We start from the raw sequence: 13,057 nt of genomic DNA on the forward strand, positions 1-13,057 counted from the left end.
GTTCTGGGCATCTGTATCTGCTCCAGCTCCCTCTCCCTTCCCTCCTCCCTGATGCCCTCAGAGGAGAGAGGAGAACAGGGGTCGGTTTTGACCTTGAACTTGGAAGGCAGGGAAAGGCCTCCCAAAGGAAAGATTATGAGAGCTAAAAGGGACCTTAAGAATAACAGAACATGGAATGTTCTAGCTGGAAGGAAGCTTAGAAGACCCTACTACGACCTAGCCTGCATTTCCCATCCATTATTTCATCTGGTTACCAAAATAAATCTTTGGGGTGAGTGCTACTATTATTCCCATTTTACATATGAGGAAACTGAGGCTCTATAATAAGTGACTTGGGGCGGGTCCCATAGCTAGTACCAAGAGTCAAACCCAGATCTTCCTAACTCTAAAAAGGCCAGGCATGTCAATGTAAGAGGGACCTTATATTGGAAATCATCGGGTCTGTGTCCCTCACCCCTATTTTACAACTGTGGAAACTCTGACATTCTTACCAGGATCTCGACTTACCCTTCTGTGGCCCTATCAGTGGCACTCTCCAAGCCCAGGGGGCAAGTCCTATGCACCCACCACGTGCACGTGCACGCACGCACACACACACACACACACACACACACACACACACACACACACACACACACGGGCTGCACATTCCTAATGAAAAAGCAGCATGGGGTATACACTCCTCCATCCCTCTCCCCTCCCTTCAGCGATGTTTCCCACCCCAGACTGCATCCAATTACATGCTAAATTAAGGGGAGGGAAAATCTGCACTTGATTCTTTTGGAAGCCAAACTCCGATTCTAGGCAGCAGCATCCCAGTGGACGTTTCCCAGGCCGGGGGATTGATCCTCTCTGTCTTCCCCTCATTGTTTCTCCTAATGCGCTGGGTGCCTGTCCAGCCATCCTCCGGGGCTGCCCGTGGCCATGGCAACCGGTCGCTTTTCTTGATGCCGCCAGGCTGCCCCGCTCTTCAGAAAGCCACTTGGGGGGGGGGGGGAGTGGTTGAATCAGGTGAACACACCATGCTCTAATTTGGGGGTTGGTCCGTTGCACGGCAACCCCGGGCCTGGATGCCTATTTCATTCTCCTTTTCTCAATGAACCTTTCCTGCCTTTATGTTTTCCCCTCAGAAATAAAGGCTGGTGGGAAAGGGAGGGGAGCAGAGGGGAGGGACACAAGAGCTCGGGCATCTTGGATGTGGGGCTCAGAGACCTCCAAAAGGAGGGGAGGCATTGAATCCAAGCGTTCTGACTCTGGGAACGATGTTCTCTTCATTAGATCATGTGCAAACATCTAGTCTTAACCCTTTTCAAGGACCATTTCAATGCTTGTTTTGGCTATGGAGCTCTTCCCAGCTGAGCCACTTATTGCCTAGAGAGGGCAATTCATCCCTGACTCCTCTCGGCATTGGTTTACACATCTGTAAAATGAGAGGGTTGGCCTTAGCTCTTTTCCTGATCTAAAATCATATAGTCCAACTGATATGGCCAAAGGGATACTGGTCCATGGGGTCTAGTCCCAGGAGTATAGAAGCAGAGGACCTGCACGGATGCTTGTTGAGGCCATGAGGATGGAGAATGGAGGGGACCAGCTCTGTACTCTTGAGGAGCCAAGAAGGTCTCCTGGGACTGCTTCCTGTCCACTTAGTGCATGGCAAAGAGGAGACCTTTAGTTGTTGGCTGAGCCAAAGACAAGATCACATACAAAAGGCTTCAGGAACTTGTTAAGGCAAACTCTGAACTGGAAGGCCACTTGGGGCAGGGGGACCCATTTCTCCAAAGGCTGGACTGGGAGCATCTGGCTGCCTAGGTTGGCCAGTGTCCACCAGGGGAATGTCTCCTCTTTGGGGCTCCTTTCCCTTGGTTCAGAGACTCATGACACTTGTTAAGGAAATGAAGTCCATGAGAGAGTGTGTGGGCAGTAGTGAGCCCAGAAGATGCCACGTCCTACAGCAAGGGAGCCCCTTCAGCCAACAGCTATGCCTCATTCAGAGGTGAACTTGGTGGGATGGTTGATTTTAGTTTGAACACACCATCTGGCCTAGGAGTTCCCTACCATAATACACCTGACAAGGGGTTGCCACTAGAACTGACCCTATGATCTTCCTCAGATCATCTGGTTCATCCTTCTGCAGGACAGAAAAAACTACCTGGAAGTGAGTAGCATCTGGTCCCACGACCACCTAAAGTGGCCCCAGTTCATTGATCCTGGCTAGGCAGAGAGGCTGCGACTCCTAGAGCTCTGCCATCTTTGAGAGCAAGTATTGCATGAGAAAAAGCTGAATATCATCCACTGGTGGAGGTGTGCAAAGAGATCTTTATGGGCAAGAGCCCATCAGCCACTGACAGTGTCAGTCTTGTCAGTGGCTGTTCACTAGGGGATAAAAATGGTGGCCACTGGGAAAGGCTCTCACTGATGGGTATAAAACCAGTAAAGAAATGGATTTTCATACTTCTAAACCTGGTTAAAAAGTAGTGATAAGCTGGATAGTGTGCAGAGAAGAGCAATCAGGATGGCTAAAGGATTTGTGATGAGGTCAAATGGATAGGAGGGACAGTTAGATGGTGCAGTGGATAGAGTACTTGAAGTCAGGTAGACTCATCTTCACGAGTTCAAATCCTGTCTCAAGGACATACTAGCTGTTTGACCCTAGGAAAGTCACTTCACCCTGTTTGCCTCAATTTCATCATCTATAAAATGAAGTGGAGAAGGAAATGACAAACCACTCCAATGTCCTTGCCAAGAACAAACCAAATAAAGTCACAAAAAGTTAGATACAACTGAAATGACTAAACAACAGCAACATATGAGTATAAGTTTAAGCAACTGGGAATGGGGAGGCAGCTAGGTGGCTCAGTGGATTGAGAGCCAGGCCTAGAGATGGGAGGTCCAAATCTGGCCTCAGACACTTCCTGACTGTGTGACCCTGGGCAAGTCACTTGACCCACATTGCCTAGCCCTTACCACTCTTCTGCCTTGGAACCAACACATAGTATTGATTCTAAGACAGAAGGTAAGGGTTTAAAAAACAAAACGAAACAAAAAACAACTGGGAATGTCTCACCTGGATAAGAAAAGAGACCCAAGGAAGGCAGAATAGTTACCTTCAAGGGTCTAAAGGGATGCTTTACAGAAGTGAGATTAGCTTGTTCTGCTTGGCCTCTGAGGGGAGAACTAGGAACAAGGACAGGAAGATGGAGAAGGGCAAGTTTAGGATTGCAGTAAGAACAAACTTCCTAAGAAGAAGAGCTGTCACAAAGTAGGACCAGCTGCTGCAATAAAGGTGGTGGGGTGTAGGAAGGAGAGGAAGAGATAGAGACAGAGACAGGGAGAAAGAGAAGGTTCTCCATGACTACAGATCTTTGGCTCATGAGTAAAGGACCACTTGCCTAGGATGTTATAGAGGGGACTTTTATTCAGGGGCAGTTTGTATTCAATGACAGCTGAGGTCTCCATTCTACTCTCAGATTCTGAGGTTCTGGGCCTCTTACCTAAGTACCTAGCCCTGGAAATTCACCTGTCCATCCATCCATCCATCCATCCAACCATCCATCCAACCATCCATCCATCCATCCATCCATCCATCCATCCATCCATCTATCCACCCTAGTTAGGGTCTTTATCATGTCTTCTCTTGACTGTTGTAATAGTTTCCTAATTGGTCTCACTGTATCCATTGTCTCCCTTTTCCAATCCATCCTCCACATACCAGCCAAAGTTATATTCCTAAAACAGAAATCTGAACATGTTACCCTTATTCAAGTGGTTTCAATGGCTCCCTGTGGGCTCTAGGATCAAATATAAAAATTATGGTTGGCATTTAAACCTCTTCACAAACTGACTCTGGCCTCCCTTTTCAGAGTTATCACATTTTGTTGTTCAGTCGTTTCAGTCATGTCCAACTCTTCATGACCCCATTTGGGTCTTTCTTGACAAAGATATTGGAGTAGTTTGCCATTTCTGTCTTTTAGTCCATTTTACAGATGAGAAAACTGAGGCCAACAAGGTAAATGATTTGCCCAGGGTCACACAGCTGGTGTTTGAGGATGGATTTGAACTCGGAAAGATGAGTCTTCCTAACTTTAGGCCAGCACTCTACCCCTTACTCCATCTAGCTGCCTCAATGACACATTACCCCGTTTCAGACACCCAGCCAAGCAATCCAGCTAACCTGAGCTTCCTGCTATATTCCATCTCTCATCTCCAGGTCTTTGCTCAGGTAGTCCACCAAGTCTGAAACATACTTGTTTTCCATCTCTCCTTCTTAGAATGCCTTTGTTCAGTCATGTCTGACTCTTTGTGACCCCATTTGGGATTTTCATGGCAAAGACACTGGAGTGAGTTACTATTCCCTTCCCCATCTCATTAATAGAGGAAAAAACTGAGGTCAACTGGGTTAAGTGACTTGACCAGGGTCACATAGCTAGTCAGTCTGAGGCTGGATCTGAACTCAAGACAATGAGTCTTCCTGACTGTAGGTCTTGCACTCTCTCCACTGTGCCAGCTAGCTACCCCTTAGAATGCTTAGCTTCCTTTTAAATCCAACATAAATGCTGCTTGCTACAAGATACACCTTCGGATCTCTTGCCTTCTCCCATAATAGCTGCCAGTGTCTCTTCCTCATTTACTTTGCATATATATTTTATGTACTTACACGTATAAACCTTGTCTTTCCTTTTAGAATATAAGTTCCTTGAGGGCAGGTCCTGTGTTCCCTTTTATAATGATATTTTCAGAGCCCAGGATAATATGTGGCATATAGTAGGTGCTTAGTTAATGCTTTTCGATTGATTGAGCTATCTATCATTGAAGGCATATTTGTTCCTGGCTTACTAGGTGCCACGTACTCTACAAGATCCAGGACAGAGGTACAAGGATGAATAAGGTATGCTTCCTGCCCTCAGAGAGTTTACCTTCTATGGCAGATATAAGCTATGGACACAGATGAATCACTTGGAACCAAAGTTCTGTGTGAATCAATTTGGAATAGAAAAATGTGCTCCCATCAGCCTCAGGAAAGTTGTCCCTGAAGGTTCCATGCCACTTTGCTTGGCTCTTTTATCTGTGCCACTGAAAAGAGCCAGGGCTCAGTCTACCTGCCCAATGGATGTGTGCTACTGGGTCATCCTGGTAGGCATATAGTGTTTCTGAAAAAGAGATCAATTAATTAAAAGTATTTATTAAGCACCTGGGCACCAGGTACTGTGCATGGCACTGCAGATACAGAGATGAGAATCCCCCAACCCTCCCTGCCCTCATGGAGTTTACATTCTTTTAGGGAAAATGATCATTTTTAGTGGGGATGAGAGGGGTAAGAGGGAAGGGAGAACTCTGATTCTCAGCAAGAGAAGACTGTAGTTTCACTTGGATAATGTTCCCTTGGCGTTAACCCAATAATGCAGGAATTCTGGGTGGCCAGGGCTGGAGGGTAGGGGGGAAAGGGAGGGACATCTGGAAGTACTATATTTGAGGTCCCAAATTATTTTTACTAAACCTTTCCTGTAGAGTGACTGGGTCACCCCACCCTTCACCCCATAACTGATCAGGCAAACATGGGGTAGCTTAGGTTGGGGACCCGTTGGCATCTGCTTTAGATCTTGCAAGAGGGACCTTCTCTATCCTTAAAAAGTTTTGTTTTCTAGAAGGCTGTGTGTGTGTGTGTGTGTGTGTGTGTGTGTGTGTGTGTGTGTGTGTGTGTGTGTGTGTTTTGCTTTGGGTCTTAGCTCAGTGTAGAGTCAGGAGCTGAGAGCTTTGTCCTCCTTGGTGGGAATTACAAGTTCCCTTCTTTCCCGTCCCTTCCCTTGGTTTTAAGTAACCCTGGACCCTGCAGCTATTGCCAGAGAATTAAAGGCCATTTAATGCTCCCTCTTTAAATAAATCCTGGCAGCCTTTATTTTTCCCTTTTCTAAAAATAAAAGGATATGAGTCCTGTGGGGAGAAGAGGAAAGGAAGGAGAGGGGCTCAGATATACAAGAGAGGCAGAGCTTTAAGAAGGAGGTCCAGAGACTTGAAATGGGGATGGCCATCCTCATGTCTTCTAGTCTACCTCTTTGCCCTTGGAAAACACATCAAACCCAGTGAGAATGGATAAAGGATGGGTATAAGTTTTACGAACTTTTGCCTAAAGTGATGTGAATTGGCATTTAAAACCATTCTGGGTAAGAAGGATGGGCTGGCCATTTCCCAGTTCACTTTGTTATTGTTATTGTTCAGTTGTTTCAGACATATCCAACTCTTCATGACTCCATTTGGGGTTTTCATGGCAGATACTAGAGAAAGGAAACTGAGGCAAATAAGATTAAGTGGCTTGCCCAGGGTCACACAGCTAGTAAAGGTCTGAGGCCAGGTTTGAAACTCATGAAGATGAGTCTTCCTGACCCCAGGGCTGGCACTCAATTCCACTGCACCACCTAGCTGCCCTACAAGTTCTCTTCAAATAGCATCAATCCCTTCCTTCCATATGTCCATTTCTTTCAGACTCAGAATCAAACCACCAGTATTTTAGAGTTTCTCTTGCTAGAAAATGGTACCTGGAAAAGAATGTTGGACTTGGAGACAGTGGACATGGGTTTGAATCCCAACTTGGACAAGCCTTAGTTTCCTTATCTATAAAAGGAGGGAGTAGGACAAGTTGATCTGAAAGACACTGGCATACTAAGACCTCTTCCAGCTCTGAAATTCCGGGCTCCTCCACACAGCTGCCAACCAATATTCCCTTAAAGCCTAGATCTAGCTTGTCACTCCCCTGCGCAAGAAGATTTCATTGGCTCCTTGCTTGCCTCTATGATCAAATACAAATACCTTTCAGACATGTGAAGCCCTTTACAACTTGGTCCCATCCTGTCTTTCAAGATTTATTTCCCATTCTCTTTCTTCCCATCTCTGACTCACACGTCCTATCCAAATCAGTCTATTTGTTGTCTTCTTACATAGAACATTGTGTCTGCCATCTCTATACTGTCCCTCCCTCTCTCTACCTCTCAGAACCTCTAATTTTCTTTGGGATCTCAGCCCAAGTGCCCATTCCTCCTTTCTAGATCTCCTAGAGCTGATGCCCCCTCTCAAAGTCACCCAACATTTTATATCCTAATCACGTTGAGTCCTTGACTAGAAAGTAAGCCCCATGAGGCCAAAGACTGCCTTGTTTTACTCTTTGTAGACTCAGTGCTAGGCACAGAAGATGTAGGTGCTTGAATAAACGCTCCCTGATTTTAGGCAAATTAAATGTCCTCCAAGTAGTGTTCTCACTGAGGTCCATCCACAGGATGGATGATCTGTTCCCCAGCAGGCTCAGTGAAATGAATGAGACACTGGCTGGGGTATCTTGCTAGCTCAGGCCAAACCACTGTGTGAAATTACTTCTCCCTCTCCCAAACACTTAACAATTGAAAGGCATAAACACAGAGGGAGCCGTATAAATCTATTGCACGTATTTATTATGTATTGCACTTAGGAGAGGGGCCGCTTCCTTTTGAGCATCTGGGCTCACTGACAGAGGCAATAAAAGATCTCACATAGAATCCTTTTATGTATCAAAGGAAAGTGGGATGGATGGGTGGAAGACCTGGTCCAATGGGCAGGTAGATGATAAAGATGAGTGCCTGGGCTCTTATGGGAACTTTCAGAGCCTTGGTTTTGTCATCTTGAAAATGGGTCTGCTAAGTTATCCTTATCTCTCAATCTGCTAAGGTGTACACTGGGAGAAGATTGTAAGGAAACAGAATAAATATTCCAAAGGTCTTTGATAAAAGGGACTTAGGAAGGGGGAAGGCTTGGCTACCTAAAGAGGAGAGGCACCATCTTCCAGACCAGAAAAACAAGTCATTTCTAGGTTTCCTCTCTTCTACCTTGACTTCATAGAACCAGAAAAGAGACCAATCATAGGCTGTCTCCAAAGCTTAGGCTGGGATCTTTTATGGAGAGTAGGGGGAAGGTGGGACGTATTTAAGAGGACAATGGGAATCTGTGATTAGATTATAGGATGTCAGAGTGGGCAGGGAACTCTCTGTGTTATTTAGTTATGTTTCAATTCATGCCTCTTCTTTTTACTTCCCATTCATTTCTGGATATCTTCTTCCCCAAGTCTTTTGGGGATGCCTGAAAGCAAAGTTTAGAGTACAGAATGCCAGACCTTGGGAAGGATCTTAAAATTCAGAATGTGGAATGTCAGAGGTGGAAGGATCTTAAGAATTTAGGATAGGATTATAAGAGATCTTAGTAACATATAAAATCAAGCTGAAAGGGACCTTGGAACAGAATATCAGAACCAGAAGAGATTTGAAAATACAGAATATCAAAGCTATACGGGGCTTTAGGATATAGGATGTTAGAACTCAAAAGGATTTTAGGATATAAAACATAGAATGCCAGAGCTAGAAGAGACTAAGTCAAAATAGCCTTCATGTTATTGAACATCGAATGTCAGACCTGGAATAAACTTTAGAACATAAAAATTTAAACTACTGGAGTTGGGTAGGGCTTTAGAATATAGATTATCAGAGTTGAGAAATTCCTTAGGACCTAGAATGTCAGGGCTGGGACTAACCCTAGAATGTAGAATCATCAGAGCTGGGAAGCCCTTTAGAACACAGAACATAGAATGTCAGAGCAAGGACAGATTCTAGAAAATAGAATATAGAACTTCAAAGGTGGGACAGATTTTAGAACCCAAAATACACACTATTGGATCTAGGAAGAACCTTAGGATATAGACCATCAGAGGTGGGGAACTCTTTAGAACAAAGAATGTTAGTACTAAGACAGACTTTAGAAAATAATGTGTAGAACACCAGGGCTAGGACAGGCTTGAAAACATACTATATAGATGATGAGAGCTGAGTGGAGCTCTAGCACACAGAATCTCAAGGCTAGAAGGAATTTTGGAACCCAGAACATAACAAGGATCATCAGAGTTAGAAATGAAACCCATCTGTTTGATTCTTAGGTCAATATTCTTCTATCATGGTGAGGGAAGGGAAAAAAAACCAACTAAATAAAGCTAGGCAAAAAAAAAAAATCAGGGACTCACCTGTATAGCTCTTGAGACTTCAATGAGACACCTGATTTTGAAGGGTTTAAGAGATCTCAGTCTCCTTGTATTGCTGACCAAGCTTGACCTAGGAGAGAAAATATTCAATTGTGACACAAGTCAATAAAAAGTTATTTCAATCAACATCCTGTTTATGGAAATCTCCATTGGCCACAATAAAAAGCTTTCAGCACCTGGGGGAGTTCCAATGGCCCAGGAGCCTGTCATTTTAGGCTAGGTGCTGATATTCTATGCCATCATGTGGAGACTTGGGGCATCATGGAAAAAATATAATCTGTTCTAACAAGATTATGCAAAATAGACAAAAGAGGAAGAAGAGAGAGGACTCCAGGAGGTAAGGGTCTTGGTTTTCAGACATGCAAGGGATCCAAGGCAAGACTGAGGCAAGACTAAGATTGCTACATAAAACCAGGACCCCAAGTCCAGGACCAAGAGAGTTTCAGGCATCAGCCTCTTGCTTACTGATGCAATTAAAGTAGGTCCCATATTTTTAGCTTTTAGCAAACCTCTCTAGCTCAGGTGAACTCCTTTGTATTTATCTCCTAAGTCCTAGACTGGTCGTGTGATATGTGTTATTCTATGTAGGGTCCTGCAGGGATTGTGGAGTCCACTAGGCTATGAGATCATAGACATATCATGTATCATTCCCGTGGTGTTGTTTAATAAATCAAATGGCTATAGCATGGTAGAAGGAACACTAGATTTGGACCCAGTAACTCTTCTTCATGGGAATAACAACTGACATTTGCATATTGTTAGGATCAAGAGAGAGAAGGGATGTAAAATGCTTTGTAACAGGATGGAACAGTTAAGTAGTACAGTGCTAAGCCTGGAGTTGGAAGATCCTGGGTTCAAATTTGGCCTCGGATGCATCCTAACTGTGTGACCCTGAGCAAACCACCTAACTTCAATCATCTAGACCTTACTGCACTTCTGCCATGGAACTAATACTTGGTATCAGTGCTAAGGCAGAAGGTAAGCATTGTTTTGTGTTGTTTTTTAATTGATACTAAGAAGGTGAGAGTTAAAAAATAATCAAACTATTTAAGGACTTTAAATGTTATTTATTCTGGTGATTGGTGAGGTCTATTCCTGGAAGTCCAATCCAGGATTCTTTCTTTAGGATCTCTGAGAAGTTTCTATTCTTCCTCTGTCCTCTTACTCATTCCACTCCTCTTCCTCTTCTGACCTGCTCCCTTATTTCCCCTGTCCTTGCAGTAACACCCTCTCCCAAGACCAGATGCCTGGATTCATTTTGTTCATCACAAGAGGAGGAGGCAGCAATATCCAGGTCTCTCCACAGTGGGGCAGAGGTGGTCTCCCCTCCTCTTTATACAAGTCACAGCCTCCATTAGCTAGGGCACAGAAAGAAGGGGCTATAGAAACATCACTGTTTCATCTCTATACCAAGGGGGCAAAGGGAGAGGCAGGCAGTGGCTGTGGAGAAAGATAAAGGGCAGGAATGCCGGATGGGCTTAGAAGAGATTGAATTTTTCCACCATACTCCCTCTCAGACTTATTACAAACAAACCCAGGTCTGATTCACTCAGCAAACATTTCTTGGCACAGTCCTCTGTTCAGAGCACTGTGCCACACTAGAGGAGATAAAAGTTCAGATAAAATAAGGTTGCTAATAAATAATAATGATGATGAAGTGCCTTACAAATATTATCTTGATCCTCCCAACAACCCCAGGAAGTGGATCATATTTTTATTCTCATTTTACAGAGTAGGAAATTGAGGCAAAGGGAAATCAAGTGACTGACTTGTCCAGGGCCATAGAGCTAGTGAGTGTCTGAGGCAAGACTTGAACTTGGATCTTCCTGACTTCAAGTCTGGCACTCTCCATACTGTACCACCTAAGCTGCCTACAGGAATTCAGTCAAGCAGAGGGTCAGGACAAGAATATAGATCATCTACTGAACAATATTATATGATATTGGCGTTATGGATGGTTGAATGAAGGTGTGTGGTCAATACTGAAGAATAATAGACAATACGCTAGATTTGAAGAAAGATCTGGACTCAAGGTCCAAGCAGATCTAAGTTTCCTCATCTGTAAAATGTCTACAATAACACTAGAGTCCCTACCTCATCGGGTTGTCATCAGGCTGAATGAGATAATGTTGCCCAAGGCTCTGTCCTGGACCCTCTTCTCTTCCCCATCTACACTACTTCACTTGGTGATCTCATCTGCTCCTAAGGATTCAATTATCATCTCTAAGCTGATGAACTCAAATGGATTTCTCCAGCTCTAACCTCTCTTCTCTGCCGACCTCCAGTCTGGCATATCCAACAACTGTCTGCTGGACATCTTGAGCCAGATGTTGCATAACTATCTCAAATTCAGCATGTCTAAAACGGAACTCATTCTCTTGCCTCTTCAGACTCCTTCTGTTCATGGCTTCCCTCTTGTTGTCCCATCATCCTCTCAGGCACTCAGGCACGCAAGCTAGGTATCACCCTAGACTCTTCTCTTTTGTCTTCCATATCCAATTGGTTACCAAATCCTGTTAATTCAAACTTCCCAGCTTTCACATATACTACATCCCATCCTCTGACATTGCCACCACCTCAGTGCAGTGTCATTCCTTTATGCCTGGACTACTGCCAGCTGGTTGGTGGCTCTGCCTGCCTCAAGTGTCTCCCAACTCCAGTTCAACCTCTACTTAGCTGACAAATCAAATTAATCTTCCTTACGAATGGGTCTGACTATATAACTCCACCCCATTCAATGAACCTGCTATCCCCTCGAGGATCAAATACAAATCCTCTGATTGGACTGGAAACCTCCCATAATGTGGTTCTATCCTGCCTTTCCAGTCTTCTTATGCCTTGCTTCCTTCCTCTCACTCTTGGATCCTGTATCGATGATCTCTTTGTTCCTTCCACAAGATCATACATCTCACAACTCCAGGCATTTTGACTGGCCATGTCCCCAAACTGGAACTTTCTCCTTCTTCCTCTTTATCTCTTAGCTTCCTCCAAATCTCAGCTAGAGTCCCACCTTCTAGAAAAAAGCTTTTTTTGTACCCTCCTTGACATTCGTGCCTTCCCTCTCTGTGTGTATGTATGTGTATATATACATATATGTGTATGTATGTATGCATGACAGCCAGGTGTCAAAGTGGATAGAGAGCTGGACCCAGTGGCATCAGGAAGAGCTGAATTCAAATTTGGCCTCAGATATTTACTAGCTGTATGACCCTAGACAAGTCACTTGCCTCTGTTTGCCTCAGTTTCCTTATCTGTACAATGAACTTGGGAAATGGCGAGCCACTCTGGTATCTTTGCCAAGAAAATAAAAAATGGGGGATGACTGAATGCAACATCATACACACACACACACACACACACACACACACACACACACAATAATACATTGTTATTTGCATGGTGTCTCACTCATTTGACTGTGAACTCTTTGAGAGCAGGGATTATTATCTTTCTGTCCCTAGCACTTAGCACAGTGTCTAGCATCAGTTATTATTACCATTGTTATGGTGGGGAGATAGATAGATAGATAGATAGATAGATAGATAGATAGATAGATAGATAGATAGAGATATTGATAGATGGATAGATGGAGGGATGGATGGATAGATAGATGATGGATGGACAGAAGACAGATGGAAAGACAGATGAGAGATAGATGGATGGATGGATGGATGGATGGACAGATGGACAGATGGATAGATAGAGATATTGATAGATGGATAGATGGAGGGATGGATGGATAGATAGATGATGGATGGACAGAAGACAGATGGAAAGACAGATGAGAGATAGATGGATGGATGGATGGATGGACAGATGGATAGATGGATAGATAGATAGAGATATTGATAGATGGATAGATGGAGGGATGGATGGATAGATAGATGATGGATGGACAGAAGACAGATGGAAAGACAGATGAGAGATAGATGGATGGATGGATGGATGGATGGATGGATGGATGGACAGATAGATGGATAGATAGATAGAGATATTGATAGATGGATAGAT

The 13,057-nt window shown here is 44.1% G+C and overlaps 1 protein-coding gene across 2 annotated transcripts in view; it reads right to left on the minus strand.

The window, feature by feature from the left end:
* TSPAN18 (tetraspanin 18) overlaps positions 1-13,057 on the minus strand; it is a 207,118-nt gene that overhangs the window by 27,223 nt on the left and 166,838 nt on the right. For both annotated transcript variants that reach the window (XM_056801916.1, XM_056801914.1), the window contains one exon: positions 9,029-9,116. The gene's annotated coding sequence lies outside the window, so the exon portion shown is untranslated. The remainder of the gene's footprint in view (positions 1-9,028; positions 9,117-13,057) is intronic.

Source organism: Monodelphis domestica, chromosome 6 (genome assembly GCF_027887165.1).
Source record: "Monodelphis domestica isolate mMonDom1 chromosome 6, mMonDom1.pri, whole genome shotgun sequence".
NCBI lineage: Eukaryota > Metazoa > Chordata > Mammalia > Didelphimorphia > Didelphidae > Monodelphis > Monodelphis domestica.